The sequence below is a fragment of the Schistocerca piceifrons genome, chromosome 11 (genome assembly GCF_021461385.2).
Source record: "Schistocerca piceifrons isolate TAMUIC-IGC-003096 chromosome 11, iqSchPice1.1, whole genome shotgun sequence".
Lineage (NCBI taxonomy): Eukaryota > Metazoa > Arthropoda > Insecta > Orthoptera > Acrididae > Schistocerca > Schistocerca piceifrons.
The window spans coordinates 22,473,439-22,494,255 of record NC_060148.1 but is presented as its reverse complement, the minus strand read 5'-3'; positions in this window follow the sequence as shown (position 1 = coordinate 22,494,255).

Genomic DNA, 20,817 nt, shown 5'->3' with positions numbered 1-20,817 from the left:
TCCGCATGTATCCCGTGCCACCCAACGTGCTCTAGAAGGTGTAAGTCAACTACCCTGGCCAGCAAGATCTCCGGATCTGTCCCCCATTGAGCATGTTTGGGACTGGATGAAGCGTCGTCTCACGCGGTCTGCACGTCCAGCACGAACGCTGGTCCAACTGAGGCGCCAGGTGGGAATGGCATGGCAAGCCGTTCCACAGGACTACATCCAGCATCTCTACGATCGTCTCCATGGGAGAATAGCAGCCTGCACTGCTGCGAAAGGTGGATATACACTGTACTAGTGCCGACATTGTGCATGCTCTGTTGCCTGTGTCTATGTGCCTGTGGTTCTGTCAGTGTGATCATGTGATGTATCTGACCCCAGGAATGTGTCAATAAAGTTTCCCCTTCCTGGGACAATGAATTCACGGTGTTCTTATTTCAATTTCCAGGAGTGTATATAAACGCCCGTGCGCAGCTGGTGGTATTAATATAATTCTAATTTCGTTCTTTATTAGTTTCTTCATCTTCTCGGTACAAATCCTTTTGGCGTCATTTACATGATCACACTTTATGGTATTTTTCATAATATCCGACCCTTGTCCTTCTGGTAGAGTACCGGAGAGGGTCGTCTGCGAAACTTTGCTTACTTTAACTGTTCAGAACCTTGCTGATTGCGATAGCGGCTTCTTGCACGTTCTGGTGATCGGTAATGTGCTCTATCTGTCATTGCCTGACCGGTTCGGCGGATAATTTGGTCTGAATCCGTCTTGTACATTGTATTCGTTTCTTCTGCATCTATCATTTTCTCGGCAATCAGATAGTTTCGGTCGTCCGTAATTTGGCATTTCTTCCCGCAATGGGCGGTAATTATTATTGCTGTTTCGCTCACGTTGTTCCCGTTCGGCATTGAGCACTTCCATTCGGCATTGAGCACTTCCATTCGGTCAATTAGCAAACACAGTTGCTCCATTGTTAACTGTGGTGTGAGTGCTAAATTTTCACGTACCAAAAATGGTAACTGCTGTATTAATATAAGATCAGCTCTTCTTCTTGAACCAGATCGTCCGACTACACATTGTCATTCCTGTACCTTTGCATAAATTCATGCATTGTACCGTGATGCCTTGCATAACTCGGCGGTGTGAGAATTTTTGATTTTACACCCCAATGTTTTTCTTTCGACCAAAATTTGTTCAAAAATGCTGTTTCAAATTCTTCATACTTGGTGTAATTGTTGAATATGTGTCTCACCATTCATGTGGCCGACGCAAGTATGTATTGTAGCACGTCCCGTATAATGCCTCGGAAACGCATCTTTGAACTGTTTAATGAACACAACTGCGTGGATGCCTTGTTTCAGTTCATGGTCATGAAATTTTCGACTGCAACAGTCCATTGTCAACAATTACTTGCGTCAAACCAACAATATTGCTACTAAATGATTCACGTAATACTGCATTAATTTCATCTCGCAAAATTTCGTTACTAATTCCTTTTGACAGTGTGTAATTGTTTCTTACCTTTTGTCGTATCTCATGTACTTCATCACTTAGTTCATGACTTCGCGTTTGTATGCCGTTAACTGTCTTAATTATCGTTCTTGGTTGGCTTTACAACAACTTTTAATTTCGACGATTTCGTCATTTTGAGTCTTAACTTTGTCAATAACTTTCCTAACAGAATCTTCCATTTGCCTACATCGTCCATTAACTTGTAGGCCTATTTTAAGATCTGTAATTTCGCTACCAATGGCCTCATGCTTTTCTTGACACTCTTTTCGATGTTTTTGTTCAAATGAACTGGTGAGTTCCGTTCACAAATTACTAATCGCAATCGCATTAGGTAGTGTCTGATAATCATTTTTGATTCCATGATGGAACTTTTTTGTTCTCTCATAAAATTTTGTTCTTTCCTCACATGCCTTTTTATTTTCCTCATGAAAAGCTCTTGTTTCTACATGTGCCTGTCTATTTTCCACATGGACATTTGTGATTGCTTCTAACAAGTGAGACATACATTCCTTACTGACAATAGCAGTTTCTGTTTGCTGGATAACCCTCAGTATTGAACTTGTTTTAGGTAAATCAGAACTAGCAATACCACTGTCCTCTGTCGAATCAACTGTAGTATTTTCCATCCCCTTAACTTGTTCTCCATCAACCATGTTATTAAATTACCCTCCTTCGTCTTTAGTAACACTTCCGTTTTGTTCTGAATTAGTCATATTAACGCTGTTCACAACAATCACTGTTAGTTAGAACTTATGTCTGCTCTTATTTAAAAAATTTCACTATCAACTTAAATGTCAGTAACACTAGTGATTATTCTTATTCCTATTCATTCCTACACAACGTTGAATTCCATTAATTTCGAAGAGCTGCTGTGCTGAAATGCTGCGGGCTTACCGTTTGCTGTGTTATCTTATTTATTTATTTATTTATTTATTTATTTATTCATTCATCCGTAGACAACTTGTGTTGTATGGATGTCGTCAACTGTATACATGGAATGAGTATATACATAATAGAACTTCTGGTAGTACATATTTCTATGGTACAACTTAATCGATATTACACAAAACAAATACACACCAATCTTAGTTACAAATAAATATAAATTTACAAATGTATTCTTGCATGGATTACACAAAACAAATACACACCAATCTTAATTACAGATAAATATAAATTTACAAAGGTACTCTTGCATGAATTGAGGTGAACACATGTTATTTACAGTATTCTTTGACAGTATAGTAACATTTATCTGCTAAATAACTTTTTGCAGCTTTCCTAAAGGCATGTATTCCAGTTTCAGCTTTGATCTCCTCTGGAAGTCTATTATACATATTTATTCCATTAAATAATAAACTATTTTTGGTTTTTGTTTTGTTTCTTCATATGAGATGCAAATGGTGGCAGGATCTAGTCCAGTGTTGGTGTATAGATCTGTTTTGTGTGTACTGGTCAATGTGTTTCTTTATATATATCACAGTCTGAAAGATGTATTCACATGGTACTGTCAAGACTCCCATGGTTTTGAATAAATCAGCACAGTGAGCTCTCTTGCTGCTTTTTGTTGTTATTCGTACAGCCCTCTTTTGCAGCTTGAAAATTGCTTGTATGTTCTGCACATTTGTACCCCAGAAGGTTATGCCATAACTAATTATTGAATGCACATATGCAAAGTATGTAGTCTTAGCACATGAACTATTACATACTGACATAATTATCCGGAGTGCATAGCAAGAAGTAGCAATTTTCTTTTCTAGTGCTGCAATATGGTCAGTCCAGTTAAGCTGTGAGTCAACATGCATTCCTAGGAATTTTGTGTTTGTGACACAATCTATAAGTTCATCTTTAACTTTTAGGCCTATGCTATTATGTTTTTTATTTATGTGGAAATTAATACTGTTTGTTTTTTTAATATTGAGGGTTAATTTGTTGCTTACTACCCACTTGCATACATGATCGAGAGTTTCTTCAGCTTTGTCTCTCAATTTGTCTGGTGACTCATCACTGATAAGGATGCTGCTATCATCTGCAAATAGTATTGCTTCCCCGTATTTGACACTCTGGGGAAAATCATTGATATATATTAGAAACCATAACACACTTCCCTGAGGGACTCCTATGTTAATAAGTTCTGGTTTAGAAATGTGTTTTGTCAATCTGCTGAACTTCGTTTGTGAGATCTCTACACACTGTACCCTATTTTCCAAGTACGATTGAAACCAATTATTTACTGTTCCCCTTATTCCTAGTGCCTCCATTTTGTTTAGTAGTATTTTGTGGTCTACCGTGTAAAATGCTTTGCTAAGGTCAAGGAATATACCTGTTACATGTTCACCTTCGTCAAGTGCTTCTAAGACAAAATTTGTGAAGTGAGCTACTGCTGAACCTGTGCTTCTTCCTGGCCTGAAACCAAACTGTTCTTTACACAGTAGGTTGTACTTGTTTAGGAAATCCATTAGTCTCTTTTTCATTGTATTTTCTATTACCTTGGAAAAGGATGAGAGTAATGAGATGGGCCTATAGTTTTCTATATTTTCTGGATCGCCTTTCTTAAATAGAGGCAGGACTTTTGCACATTTTAAGTATTCTGGGAAGCAGCCTACAGTGAAAGATTCATTTATGACGTGTGCCAAAGGATGTTGTATGCTGCCAATGCAGTCCTTCAGTAAGCACACTGGCACTTCATCTAAACCTGCTGATGTTTTATGCTTTAGATTCTTCACAACTATCCTTACTTCTTCTGTAGAAGTCAGTAACAGTAACACTGAGTTAGCCATATAGTTCAATTTTTGTTCAGGCTGTTTTTTTGCCAAACTTTTGCTGTAGCTTGGTAGCAACACTGCTGAAGTACTCATTTACAGTATTTACTAGTGTATTTGGGTTATGTATAATAGCACCATTATGTTTAATTTGAATGTTTACTGTTTTTAATTTATTACTGTTTGTTTCCTGTTTGGTAACAGTCCAGGCCGCTTTAATTTTATTTTCTGCCTTTTCTATAATACTGTCATTGTGGGCTTTTTTTGCATCTCGTAATACTCTTCTGTATATTCTTTTGTATGTGTGGTAGTAGTTTAGGAAACCAGGATCACTATGGTAGTTTTTTAACCTGTTCAGTTGTTTGAGTGTTGCAGAGGATTTCCTTATTCCTTTGGTCACCCAGGTATTTCTTTTGTGTGAGTGTACTGCAGTTTGCACCTTTGGGAATGCTTCATCAAATCTGAGTTTAAATAGTGACATGAATTTAGAAAATTTCTTATTTACACTAGTTTCAGCATACACTTCTTCCCAAGTTATACTGTTTATTTGCTTGGCAAATTCTGATCTGTTTGGTTTGGAGAGAACCCTTCTGTATGTGTATGTTTTAGTTGTATTGTCTATATTTATGTTTAATTTTAGGATTTGACAGGAGTGATCAGAAAGGCCAAGGTTATCTACAATAATTTCACAACTTTCTTTATCTATGTCTGTGATGATGTGATCAGTTGTTGATGATGAGTTTTTGGCTATCCTCGTGGCTCTGTTAACTAATGGTGATAACTTATAACAGCGCAATATATTCAAGAATGAGTTACAGAATCTATCTGGGTTTTGTGTGTTTATATTTAAGTCTCCACAAATGAGAACCTTCCCTTTAGGATTCGAAGCCATGTCTAGAATCTGGATTAGTTTTGCAGTGAAAGTATCTATATCACCACTGGGTGAGCGGTAAATACATATTATAGTTAACCTTTGTGCCTCATCTGTCTTGCTTATCTCTATGGCTGATATTTCTATGTGTTTTTCTTCACTTACAGAATTAATATCATTTCTAATTTTATAGGCAATTCCTTGCTTAACATATATACATGATCCACCACCTCTAATGGTGGTTCTACTATAATGACATGCTAGTATATATGAGTTTAAATTTATTAATGTTATTTCAGTTCCTCTACACCATTGTTCAGTAATGCATGTGACTGGACTGTTTAAAGTTTGTAGTTCCACTTCTAGTTGTTGCACTTTGTTTCTGGCAGATTGTATATTTTGATGAAAGACTGAGAAACGAGCACAGCTTACCTTGCCTGTATCTTTTGTTTGCATTTTGTTGACAGTGACTGATGCTTTGCGCCGGTATGTCCCAGTTTTTTCTCCTCTTGGTGCTGAACCATAAAAAATCCTCCTTTGGAGTGATGTACTTTCTTGTCCTCTGGCTCCTTCTGATGGGGTGTGGTTTAGCGGTGGCTTCTCCATTGGTACTGTCGTTTCTGGTGCTATTGCTGTTGTTGGCTTTGCTGTTGTCTGTCCCACTGTTGCTGTGTCCCCTGTTCTTATTGTTGTTGGTGGTGGTGGTGGTGGTGGTGGTGGTGGTGAAGGTTCTGCTGATGTCAGTTCTGCTGCTGACGAAATGACTGCCTTTGTTGATTTTTCTTGTACTGTGGAATGTTCTATTACTGATAGTGGTATAACAGTTGTTTTTGTGTTGAAGGTGTTTTGAAGTAGTTGTAATTCCTTCATTATCATGTTCGCCAGATATTCTTTCCCAATACTGTTTAAGTGTAGTGCATGTTGTGTATGGAATCTACGACCTATATTATTTATATTAACACATTTAACATTTTTAAAACGTCTACAGATTTTGGCAAACTGATAGTTGGCTTTTTGTATTTCTGTATTTACACATGAATGGTTATCCAGATCGTGCCGATGTGGTGTATTCACGATTATCACGTTTTTATGCGTGAGGTTCTTCAGACACTGTTTAAGATAACGTGTAGCATTTGCAGTTTAATTTTTATACACATCGTTTGAACCTCCGATGAGTATTACACAGTCTTTATCCTGTAGATTTTTAACCTCTCTAGATTCAGTCGTTTTTATTATTTCCGCTAGTGGGGCTCCCGGTTTTACTATGCTACACAAACTTCTGTTAGTTTTCTCTTTAATTTTCTTTGCGAGTCCACGGCCATGACTATCTGAAACTGGTCTCCTTCCCCAACCAACCACCAACCAACCAAGACTATCTGAAAGCATGAGTATTTTATTATGCGAGTTATCTGTTACAATGTTTTTCGTTTGAGTGTCTGTTTGTATCGGTATTTTGTGACGTACTTCAAGGTCATTTTGTACCAGTCTTGTCTCATGAAGTTCATAGACACTTTATCGCTGTTTCGAGATTTTTTGATGTTTTTGGACTGTTCACTGGTGGTTTTAGGCCTACTATCTTGAATGTTTTTCTTCCCAAGCGACTCGTAACGGCTCGTTTTTCCCTCGCTGTCTACAATTGCGAGTACTTCAAACGAGTTTTCATGCACGAAATTAACGTTGCGGTCATTGTTCACACGATTTAACACTTCTTGTTTGTTGTTTTTAAACGTAGCTTGGTTGTTTTTAAATGTAGCTTTGTTCCAGTTTTTGGAAGCAGGCGAAATGTTTTGCACCGGGTCCCGCGTGTAGCACGTACCTTGTTTTGATCGGAGATCATAATTTTCTTTCTTGAGCCATAAAATTTCTTTACGAAGCACTTCGACAATTTTCTGTAGGCTAATAATACGTTCATTTAATTTTGTTGTAACACCATTATCATTCACATAATTACTGTTTTTCACTACGAAGCTGTAATTTTCGCGCACAGGAATATTACGAACACTTGAATCTGTCGCCATCTTAGTTTATCAGTTTATCATCTTCTCTGTCGTCTCTGAAGATTGCTGTGTAATTGAAGTCCAACATACGTGTCACCATATGTAACCTCCCCCCAGTTTCGCACTGAACTTTATTATTCGCATACTCTGGAGATGAAGTTATATTTAACTAATTTGGCATAACCAAGTAATAGCTCTTTTGCATCAGACTCATTGTCGTGCTCTTCTGTAACTGTGAAATATAAGGAAAACTACTAAATGATAACATGTCCTTTCTCAAATACTGGATTTTATTAATTAAAACTCCTTTTTGTAAACCAACATTTATAAACACTCAACAGATATCAAATACTTCGTGCTATTACTCCTATATCCTACACTAATGTCTGGCCTCGCTACTGGGAGGATGCTAAGTTCACCCAACCTGGATATGATGTGACGTCATTATGACGTAATACGCTTTAGTCGATTAACACACATATCGACGAACGTTCGAGATTCTAAACTGTCGTCAGCTAGTTGTTTGTTTTGACACGTGCGATTCTGAAAACAGCTCAGTGTGGCAGCGTATATGTATTTCGTATTTCTCCAAAATAAAAGTAAAAGAGCTGGATATTAATAGAAATATTCCCGACCGTGGCCTTGAAAACACCACGGACAACACCTTTCGTAAAAAAGTGAAGTCTTCTTATGTCCCGACCAGAATAGATTGTGTGATTGTTGTACTGAATGCTTACGCCGAAAATAATATTTATTTATCATCAACATTTTAGTATGGTTTCATACAATTGGTCTTGTCAGTACATATTAGATTGTAGCAGCATACTCTTGCTGACTTTTTTTTCTTAATTTATATAGCTGAAAGAGAACTTGTACAAGTTCATTAGCTAAGTAATTTGTATGTCCATCCCAAGATAGTCTTTTATCAACCATAACTCCAAGTAATTTTACACTCGGACCGCAGAGACGGGTACCTTAGTGTCCAGTAATGACTGGTGTGTAGAATGATTGAATTTCGAACTTAAAAAGAAAAATATGAGGCATTGTTGAAGGAAAATCGTCGACCGGAGATGAAATAGGAGGGGAAGTGGATTTCTCATTGTAATCTTAACCAAAGGTCAGTGTCTAATACTTATTGACGTATGAAATGATTTAATGCACTGTCAAAGCATTCCATGGTGGTATGATAAACCAAACGTACTGTATATTATGTCATGTATACAACCACAATAGTTTTAGCATGTACCTGGCCATGTCAATGTGGTTTATGTCAGCAGTATAATTTGCTAAGACAAGATTATGCAAAATACGAATTGCATCACAACATGAGTGGATACCTTAAACTATGCAAAAGTCTCGTTACTTCTGCTGGATGCAGCTTGCAGAAGATGGCACCAGTAAAGGTCTCTTACTCGGAGAACCAATGTGTTTGGTCATCATATACTCAGTTCAGCTTTGGAGTCTACTGTTCACAAGCGAATGGCGCAGAGCACAGCGCTACCCTGTCACAACCTCTCGAAAGTTCACAAAAGTCGAATAGTCGATATACGGTTTCTATCGTTTTCGATGTAGCGTGTATACGTCATAATGACGTCACATCGTATCCCAGTCCGGTGAACTTAGCATCCTCCTCGCTACTGAGCAACTGTCTCTAGCCCCTCGCACATCCGACTTCCACTCACAGAATCTAACACTCGACACCCGCTCACCCACTCACACACTGTTGTCTGCACTGCAGTCTTTGCTTTAGTTTATGATCGCTGAATAGAGTGTATGATCGATACTATATAAGGGTACGCTATGTAAGGATACTGTACCATTAAAAGACCTCCTTTGAATGTCACTGTGGTCGGCGATGCTGACTCTTAATGTGACTCACCCATATTGATAGTGCCTCACATCAATGGAGAAGACACTCAGTTTATCCTAGACTTTTGCGACTATGTCTGGCTCTTAGAGCTCTATGGCCACCCAGACCATGCCAACCAGGTCCTTCGAGGTTTCTCTCTCCAGTGTTCTTGACATATCGAGCAGCAGCCCCCTTAGGACAGCATGCAGCAACATGTATTGCTTCGTGCAGGATAATTCTGTTTGGTTCGTCATTTCCTGTCCGTTCATATGTATTGGCATTAATCTTTCTTATTATATCCTTAAAATTTTATACTAACTCATTCCACCTGTTCAGGTCCCCATTTAACTGTCCACAAAAGAATCTAGAGCCATTCTGCTTCTTACAACGCTGTATGAGACCTCCTTAAAGATGCTCAGCTGGAATCGCCTTTCTTAAAACTGCGTTATGTATAATGTATATATTCCTCCATTAACTTCAGTTAGGTTACTTGTAACAACTGCTCGTTAGTCTAGAGACCCAGCTTTTCATTTCACAATAAGTCATTTATAGATGCTAACACAGCCACTGTTGTTCAGCCAAAAAGAGCTTACCAAACTAGGGGTAATTGAATCTAATGAGGGAATGGTCTAACTGGACAGTGTCGTTTCCTCAGTTCTGTGTTATCTGCTTTTAACTGAGCTACCTGTTCTAATAACGATGACACTGCCTCTTGAATGGTAACATCTTGCGTCTTTGACTCAGACACAAGAATGCAAGAATGCAATAGAAAAACCAAATAGAAACAACAACAACAAGTAAGCTACTGAAACACTACTTCTAATACTTACTTCTGGTAATGAGCCATTTTGACTCTGTACACTGTTTATTATAGCAGTTGGTCCTACAGAATCTGTGATATTTTTAACTGTTGCTGACACTCTGTATGTGGGCTGAACCTGACTCTCCGTATGTGGGTTGAACTCACTGGATGCATGACGTTGTATTCCAGCCAAATATCTCCTCAAGTATTGTGGAAAATGTACCACTTCCTTCGGCCTAATAAACTTTACCCTCAAGTTTCTTTGCCACTCTCATTGGCCAGTAATTACACTTGTACACAAAACATGAGAGAGAAAAGATTTAGTCCACTTTTTCCATCAAATGTAGACAGAAGTACATACAGTTTCTTCATTTGTGGACAACCGTTGTCGATGCCACAGCTTGTAGCCCACCAGTACTACTCCAATTTTCATGGTGGGAACACTTCTGACACCAAATTTTGAGGCCAGCGCGAGTGCCCTCTACACTAAGATGTGGAGTGGTCTGATGTATGTTAGGAAGGCATTCAGCTTTCCACCATGGATATCTTTGCAGCTGTGTGGTGCGTAGGTACCAAATGGATGTTATATATCCAATCATAAACAAGAACACTTTCATATATTCTTTTTATCCTGTGCCAAATTCCATCTGCTATGGTGGGAAACTAGGTGGCTCTCAGAACACTCAAGGTGCAGCCAGGCTAGATTGGTAAAGTGTGCTTAAAGCAAAAAGTGGTCTCTTGTCATGGTCAGCGTGCAATATTGCTCCTGGCAGCAAGCAGGCTACATTACATGATCAGCACTCCAGTAATGTGGAGATGAGTCAAGCCCAGAAGCAGGGCGATATGTGCTGGAAGGAAAAGGCAGCTACATCGACTGGTACTGATTGACAGCTCTGTGTGGGACGCACTGTAGTGTACAAAATCAAACTTGCATTGGTGATATGTGCCCATACAGAGTAGTGAACAGCAGCAGAGTTTGCCAACTGCAGATGACGACAGCTTTTCAGCCAAGTGACTCAGACAAAAACTGAGGATCTCAAGTTAGGCAGCCTGAAGTGGATGGGAGTTGGCCAGCAGGTAACCCACTGGCTGAAGCAGCATTTGGACTTGGATCAGGGTAGCAGACCTGCAAGTAATGGGGAGAGAACCTTTTGGCAACAGCTTGAAGACCCATCTCCAGGTGATAGCTGGCAGTGGGTGGTGAGTAATTCTACCTGTGTAAACTTCGCTATAGTGTAGCAGTTAAGCCTTTCAGAAGCCTCAGCAGCAGCTATTGCATTGTCATCCTAATCTGTATATGCCATCGTACACAATAATACCTAACTGATCTCATTACTGAGGTTTCTTATGTCAGCCTGCCATGATGCCTCCTGCAGAATTGGTCATGGGACTCTTCCTCAAGGCCAATGAGAGCAGCTCTCGTAACACAATGATTTATTCTGACTGTCCACAGCTTCCCTTAATTTAACCTTTTTTTCCACTGTAGCAAGTTGGTTCTCTATGGTAGCGAGACTTCCAGTGCACTGAGACTTTAACTCTCCCTCACCTGATTAGTGAGTTTATTATTCTCCCCAATAGATCAGAATTTGGTTTCAGATTTTGGATCTTTACTTTTGCTTCATCCACACTTTTGGATTTTTATTTTTAATACATCCACACTAGCAGCCTCTTGTTTTCGTGAGTGAACCTCCAGTCATTCAGTTAATCTCTCTGCTGCAATCCCTGTCCGTACACTTAATCAATCGTAGCACACAGCATGTGCAGTGTTGCCACCTATGTAATGAGCAGTATCGAGCATGGTAGCCTGATTTTAACGAACACAGAAAGGGAGGTCATTATGTCTTGATAAAAATGGAGGAGACTATTGTAAATAATATTTACAAGCCACCTAGTGTGCCATGGCCTTTGGATGTTCTGCTGATTACTGCCCACCCATCGATTTATGCTGGAGATTGTAATAGTCACCATGGTCATTGGAACTATGTTGATGGCAATGAATGTGGTGTTGCACTCAACGTCTGGGATGAAAAAGAAAGTCTATACCTGGTTTATGATGCCAAGGAATTGGGAATTTCAGATTGGCCAGTTTGCGAAGAAAGTACAACCTAGGTCCCTGCTTTGTGTCTTGGGACAGCAGAAGGAAACCTGTGGCTACATCCAGAGAAGTCATACCTAGTTTCCCATACAACCAACAGAGGCCAGTAATCCTCAATATGGGGCTCTCTGTCCCAAAGGCGAGATCTGTACTATGACACAGATGGAATTTCTGCAGGGCTGACGGGCAGAGTTTTTCCAACCACCTAGATAAATATGTTTTATTCCCTCATAACTTAAAAACTACGCTCGATTTGTTGGGGCTGTTCTTACTGCTGTTAAGAGGTTTACCCCTCATGGGTGCAGAAAGGAAAATATATACCAAGGTGGAGTGAACATTGTGAACAACTTTGTGAAGAATATATAGAAACTGACGACAGCCATATCATGGTGTCAGACAGTCTAAAATCTAAAAAGTTCAAACATTCAAATAGAAAGGCATGGAGCCTTTTGTGTAGGCTTCGTGGAGCCTCCAGTAAATTTGATTAGAAGCCTGGTGTTTTTGGTAACAAGATTGCTAACCATATAAATGAAACTTTTAGATCACCTTGCGACAAACTGCGTACTTCCAAATAAAACGAGAACTCGCATCTCTAAAAGCTCAGTGCACAAACGAACCCAGTTTCTCTTCACCATTTGTACTGACTGAATTGGTTGAGTCCTTGAAAGAAACTAAACATGTTAAAGCAACTGGTCTGGATAAAATGCATCCAGAATTTCTGATGAACATGGGTAATGGTCGAGAAAATGGCTGGTCTGCTTTTTCTCGAACATCATATATAATGGATCACTGCCCAGCGAACTAATGAGGACAAAAACAGTGGCTCTTTTAAGCTGTACTTACAGACTCTTGGAGAGGCTCATTTATAATTAAATTAGTGCCTTTGTGCTGGTACACATCGCACCTGAGCAAGCAGGTTTCAGGCCACAGACAAGTTGCTGCAACTGGGCACTGAGCCTAACAACCTTCATAGAGGCTGGTTTCCAAGTAAACATGAAATCACCTGTCACGTTCATAGACCTAACTGCGATATATGACATAGTCTTCAGAGAAGGGGTGATATACAAATTATTAAAAACAGTCTGATGCCAAAAAACTGGTCTCATCAACACCATGATAAACGATAGGTATTTATGCGTTTACTTGGAAGAAAATGTAAGGAGAGGAAATTAAGTAGTTGTCTCCCACAGGGCTCCATCTTAGTCCCCCTATTATTCAACCTATATATCTCCAATGTCTCAAATAACAGGTCAACAAAATTCTACTATGTGGATGATATTGCTCTTGCTTGTAGAGCCAAAGATCTTGGAAAAGCGAAGACTATTCTCACAGAAGATCTAGCCATTATGAAGTCCTATTTTAGAAAGTGGCTACTTAAATCCAGTACAAGTAAAACTGAAGTATGTCCATTCTGTATCAACAACAAACAGAAAAAGAGTTCAGAATGAAACTTAAACATTCTTTGCCGTAGCAAGTACCTTGGTGTCAGCCTTGACCGCACTCTTTAAAAAAAAAAAAAAAAAAAAAAAAATCTGGAAAATACTGCTGCCAGGATGAAAGCTTATAACAATATTATTCAAAAATTGTGTGGAATAACACAGGGAGCTTCAGCATATACCTTGTGCACATCATCCATCGTGCTGGTCTTCTTAGCTGCTGAGTATTGTGCCCCAGTATGGCTAAACAGTTGCCTCACCAGCTTGATTGATGTCCAGTTGAACGACACTATGCTGTTTATAACTGTGGCACTCTGAACAACACCCACTTATTGTCTTCCTCTGCTGAGCAATACCTATCCACCCACAATCTATAGAAGTGAGGCCTTGCTTAGGAAGTACCATAAGCTACAGAAGAACCTAGAATTCTTCAAAAAGGAAGACATACCAAGTCTACAACGAAACCTACTGTTATGGCAAGCCGAACAGCTAGATGCCACTAATATCGAAGTGAGGGTGCAGTGGGATCAGAACTGTCTACATATTCAAAATCCTGAAGAGCTTGAGTGGTTCCGAAAGTGTAACTGCTATAATGCTGGCACAGAACTCTACAGCAAACTGTAGGTCAAACTGAACAGAGCTGACACTGGGCACAGTCGATATTCAGACTCACTTTAAAAATCGGGTGCTACAGACTCTGTGGTTTGTGACTGTCAGGCTCCAAACCAGACAATCTAGCTCACTAGAGATGAATGCCCATTGAATTCCTATCAAGGAATTTGGAGCGACCTCATGAAAGCTGATGATTCAGCTCTTATATTGATTAGGAACTTAGATATTGACAGTTTGTTTTGTATGGAGGTTTGTCCTTCTGTATTCATGTTATGTACATATACTAATGCTATATATATATATATATATATATATATATATATATATATATATATATATATATATATATATATATATATATATATATTTTTACAATGCATGTGAGCTATACAATAAAATAAATATAAACTAAAATAATTTATTGCAATATATTTAGCACCCAAAAGATGTGTGAAAAAGAATATACACTTCACTGTAGAAGATTCTTACTCAAGACGAACTGAGGTGTAGTACATCACTTTTCATACTCAATCAAAACCAAGAATTTCCCCCACTGCTAATTATAACTGTGAATCTGACAGTCAAGATGATTTCCTCAACCATTCCAGTGTCACAGTACATCTAGATGCAGGAATCCGTGTGAACCACAAAAAAGATTACTTAACTAAAGTGACTCAAACTAACAGTTGGTAACAAATATACTACATAACCACATGGATAATCAATAACATACACACATTTGCAGTTAATTAACAATGAAATTCTCAAACATAAACCCCAGAAAATTATATGCCTTAAGTTCACAGCAATATCTGATAATATCAAGTGAAGAAAGGTTAAATTACAGGTAGACTTCAGTATCCAGTGTAGATGTCTATTCAATGAACTCACCAACAAATTCAATCAAAATATTCTGTTCAAAGAGAACAATGTAACAATCAAGTGAAAATGGAGTTAGTATCCACTCCACAAGGATATAAGGTATCACACATCATCAAATGAATCTTCAAAGGAGTAAATTACTTCACAAAAGAATATAATTTTCAATTTGTATGTCCTTACAGCCTTAATAAATTCCTTAAATTACTTACTCTTTCTAGCAGTGCACCTGCACAGAAACCTCCACTTACACTGTGAACTCCATGCAAACTTTCGAAGTAACTTCAACATAAATGCACATAACTTTCAGTGTGAATTAAATCAACAGCACTCTAAATTACCACTACTGCAAACACACACGAAAATGGCTAAATCTGAATAATTCAATAAAGTAAAATGTAAAACGTCTATGCTTTTTCCACTGTAATCCCTCTAGTACAGGGCCAGGCGCAGAGAATTATGCTACCATCTGCTATTGACATACCCTAACATCAAGAAAATTAAATTTTCACTGCAATATATATTGTTTATGAAACAGTCAGTTTAATCAGTTCACAGTTTATATATTAACCCTGTCATCTATTATATCACTCACAAAATACATACGAAGAAAACAGTTTGTCAAAGGGTTTGACACAGACAACACACTGTCTTTTGTATGCATGACACTTTTTCTGATATCATTCCCTTAATTCCATAGTAAAGGAACAAATACATAAGTGCAAGAGCAGCAAAACATGTGATTCACGTTTATTTAAAGCATTCAGACAATATGCTGAAGTATTAAAGCATACTACTTATAATTCAAGACACTATGTCACCAGAAAAATTTTTAATCTCTCAAACACTAGTTCATCAAAACAAGACTAAATACGAAAGAAAATGTATTTGTTTCAAATAATGCAGGATCCACATAAATTAAATTGAAAGCATACATTCAACGATTTATGAAATAACTTCAGTTTGTGCAAGTGCCATACTATAGACAGAAATATGTAAGTATACCCACAATTTTCCATGCTGGCAGAGTAATTATTCATCAATTTAAAAACAATAGTAATATTTGTTGAACAAGTTCATCAGGTAATTAGGAACACCAGATCACTACCAAGAATGAGTTAACTAAACCACAGTAATTGACATTCACTGTCCTTACAGATTCATTAAATAGATGAATCGTAGTTTTGACATAATTGTAAGTATATCAACACAATAATGCATCAGTTGACTCACCAAATAGTTACTATACTTAGCAAAAAGGAAAATTCTTCTGTGGAAAGAAACATGTAATTTAACACTTAATTGTACAATGTACAGCCAATTTCAATTTATCACGCTGTTCTGTGTAATAGAATATTGCATTAAACATGATGTCTTCCTGAGTACTGGTCAAAATTTTCCCCTCAGTTACACATATATATTCCCATTCGTTAACTGAAATGCATATGAAGACAGAATGACCTAAATACAACTTCAACAAGTAATCTCCCATCCCATTAAAGTTATCTGAAATATGTATTAGATTAGATTAATACTAGTTCTATGGATCATGAATACGATATTTCGTAATGATGTGGAACGAGTCAAATTTTCCAATGCATGACATAATTAAGTTAATTTAACAACATACTTAAGTTAATATAACAACTTCTTCATTTTTTGTGTTTTTTATTTTTTTTATTTTTTTATTTTTTTAAAAATTTATATCTAAAAATTCCTCTATGATTCCCACAGGCTCCCAGAAACTTATTTATAGAAATTTGAATCTCTCATATGAAATTTCCTTAATGTCATCAATATTTGTAGTGTGAATGATTGTAGTAGGAGCATGCTTGTTTAATATGTAGCTGGCAAAGATATACACCCAGCAATGAAAGTTGATTCTCAATAGTTTGCAAAAAATGGATCTGAAATGTGTTTGCTGACAGAATCTACATGGAACAATTGATAATGTTCCTACACATGAATAACCAGAAGCAACAAAAATTAGTCATGGGTAAGAATTGACAGATAAAAATCTACACGTAAGAGGTTTCTGCATAAAATGATTAAAGATTCCAGAGAGGCTGGTTATGTGAAATAATGCTGCATATAACTCGAAAAATCGTAATCCTGGCAGGGTATGCTAGATGAAATCGCTGTCTGAGAGGATAAAACATAAAATAATTACAGAACATGAACTGAACTGAATAAAATGGCCTCAGAAGATTCACAAAATTCAAATACAGAAGAAATCCACAGATCAAAGCCCTCAGCACTACCAGCTTTTAATTACAAAAGAGTGGAAATAGTTTATTACTGTGGTAATCATATCCAAGTTCTTTAACCATTCTAATAGAGCCTATAAGTTTAGATGCTGATGGAACTGCTCTTTGTATGGCCGAAACCCTACGAACAACCAGATGAATTTCTGAAATTTAATCTCTTGAAAGCATGGCTGTAACACATGTCTCGAAGTTCTCTGCAAGCTGTGATTTACCTTAATTTGACTGTAAATCATTTAGAAAACTAGTAAACATTTCATCTGTTGAAGACACTTTACTATCACATGAATTCTGCTGAAAGGAGATCGTATACAGAAATTGGGCTTGCATCATACTACTCAGGGCGAATACTAACAGAGCACATGTGCCACTGACTGTAATACATATTCTTAAGAAATTATTACAGGAGAAGACAATGCATTAGGAGTTTCAGATCGATTTCAATTATTGTTCAAAATAAACATAGGAATTCCAGAACCACAAATACAATTGGATCATGCAATTGTGTGCTTTCAGATCCCAATATTACACGTGGGAAAGTGACATGACATTCGACTGATATTCACATATGACGTAACGAAAGACTGATATTGATCCTATCATGTTTGGATAAAGCTACGATCAGAACAGAGGAACCTAACTTTATGCACATAGTTACATGACCGCTCCTGAGAAACCATATGAAATACAATCACACCAACGCAATCCAGTTATACAACATTCTCACCAAAATTCACGTGAAAGCTACAGCTGAGACTGCTTATCTCAAATCACTCAAGACAACCTGCCTGAACTTTTACTATGTCCTTGGAATCATGTGTGACATAAACTGTGTCCCCAGCAATGAGTATAACAAGAAATGATAAAGAAATAATAGCCCATAAGACTGACTTCTCCATTATCGAAAATTGCCACGAAGTCACATGATTCATGGACAAGGTTTCGTACATAAAATATTGCTTGGAAATGTGCTGCGTAACCAAGATGAGAATGTGCTAGCAGACAAAAGTGCAGACAAGGTAGTTTTGGATCATACAAGTGGCTTCCAAATCATGGAGTGATATGTTGTATGGAAGATGTTCTAAGAAATTGATTTCCAGGGGATACTGAACATACACAGAGAAGGGCAGCACGAATGTTCACAGGTTTATTTGACCCATGTACAGTGTCAGAGGTGCTGTAGAAACTGAACTGGCTGACACTTGAAGATAGATGCAAGTGATTCCAAGGGCACCTACGCCGCAACTTTCAAATAGCAGTTATCGAGTTATAAATGACGAAAGTAGGAGTAGTTATCTAGACTTACTAGGTCATTCATTCATTTACTCATCATGTTCTGTATACCCCTTCGTAAAGTGGAGCCTTCAGGGATGTGAAATGAATCAGCTTTTAGCTAAACAGGCAGAAACAGCCGCTGTAGGCTGTTTTGTATCACTTATAATGGGCTACTTTTTGGTGTGTTGTAAATTATTCTGATCATTATGTTGCTTGTTGATCCAAAGATTTTTCTAATAGATATGGAGTAGCACTGTGGTTCATTACCATGTTACGTTGTTTGTTCCTTTATTACCTACGAAATCAGATCTGATGTCGGGGGAAAGCACAGAGAACGCCAGTAAAGCAACGCATTGTTATTTTTTATTTTATTTTTGTTGAGAACTTTAGTTTTGTGCTACAGATGTCGTGTGTATATAATCTATGTAGGTTCTTTTCACACAGATTTGTGAGAACGATGAGGGGTAAGGGTGGGTGAACAACTCCTGCACAGGCCACCATCATCCTGGCCACAATGTACGAGCAACTCACACATTGGTAATAAACTCTTTGCACATAACGCCAGACAGTAAGTTAACATAGACTAAGCAATTTTAGACGACATTTTTCACAAAAAATTCAACCTAAACAAAAAATACTAATACTTTATTATATTAGTGGAACGTTATGTGTCTCTCTATCCCCAAGCAATGAAATATTTGGTGTTGGACCTCGTGTTACCATGCTACACAGTAGGCTCTTCAGAGGTGGACCATTAAGTTGTGATCATATTTTGCAACAAGATGATGTTGACCCAGCATAAATGTGATATCAACCACACTTTTTGTGTATCTTCAGAAACCCTTCTACTTGCTCTCATACAGGGGGCACCACCTTACTGTTGGCACCTTCAGTGTCAGGCAGGAAGGTTTCTGTCCCTCACTGGTGCTGAGGGCTATACTGGTTACTGGCAGTAGCATAGTTACTGCCTCTTTTCTCAGGGAACTTCACCAGCAGTGGTTGTGTTCCCAGGTTTCCTGAACTGAGGTCTGGCCAGTGTTGCCAGACCTCTTCTGCCATAGCCTCTTGGCATACTTCAAAGACCACAGTCAGGTGCAATGTTGTATGCTACGGGGAGCAATGGTCTTGAGCTCACCACCTGGACTACACACTTCTATAAAGAACGAGTTAACCTCAAAGTGTGGTGATTGCTTATGGCATGAGGTTAAACAGTCTTTACTCAACAAAGTTTATAGCACATGAAACCCCACCTCCTCCACCAGTTGTATAAGTCTTTCCCAGGTATACGTGGCTCTGTCTGAATCGACATTTGTTTCCCTGCCACTTGTCTCCCTGGTATCCCTATGAAGCGACCTCAGCTTTAATTTACTCTTGACGGGACATTTGTGCTGTCAGATAGTACACACACACCTACAGACTAAGAGAACCTGGATGGTCAGTCCCTCAGAAAAATAGCAGAATTACAGTAATGGGGATGTGATCTGCTAAAGTCATTTCATTGTGTTGGGCAGTCAATGATAGCTGAACATCCCCAACAACAGGACCAGGGGATGGTTCCATTCAAAAGTAATTACCACACACATTATGACATTTATTCCACCATAAGATGAGATGATCAATTCCTGTTTCATAGAATTCAGTTGGCTGCTGATGGATCCACTCCCACACACACTCTTGCACATCCTTCCCCAACTGAAACAGAGGTACACATATCTTTCTTTGAGTTACCAAAGATATGAAATCACATGGTGTAAGGTCCAGCCTAAACAGAGGATGTTGCAGTGTTTCCCAACCAAATCGCTGAGGTGTCCTATTGCCATTGTGGGGGTGGGCATTATCATGCAACAGGACGATGTCATCTGACAGCATTCCGAAGCTTTTTGACTATATGGTGCAGTTTCTGCTGAGTGTCTTCATACAGCTGCACATTGGTTGTCATTCCACACTCAAGGAGCTCGGCGAGAACAGGTCGAAGGAGGAGGTCATTGTGACGGTACCAATACTTGTGGGAATAGCTCTGGATTTCAGTGGCATGTCAATATGGGATGTTTCCACACTTGGCTTTGGTGTTTGCCCCCGGGCTCGAAATGTTGGTGATCTGAAGACAGACATGATGGATGTCAGTGTCAGTCAGATTAGGAAGTGCAGGAGTGGATGTGGTTGTGGAGCCATCAGTGTCCAATTGCGTTCTATGAAACAGAAATCTGTCATCTTGTCTCCCAGTTGGATAAATGTCTTAACATATATGATCATTACATTTGAATGGAAACTTTCCATGGTCCTGTTTTTGGGGTGTACGTTGTTCATTTGACTGCTCCTTATAATTAAGACAGCAGAGATATATTCTGAGAACATCTCCGTTTTCTATACTGTATTCGCAAGGGCTCCTGGGTATTTCTGATTCTTTGTAAAGTGTTAAACGACTATGTAATGGCACACTTCTAATTGAAACTGCCCTGTCACTCCAAGTACCTAAACTT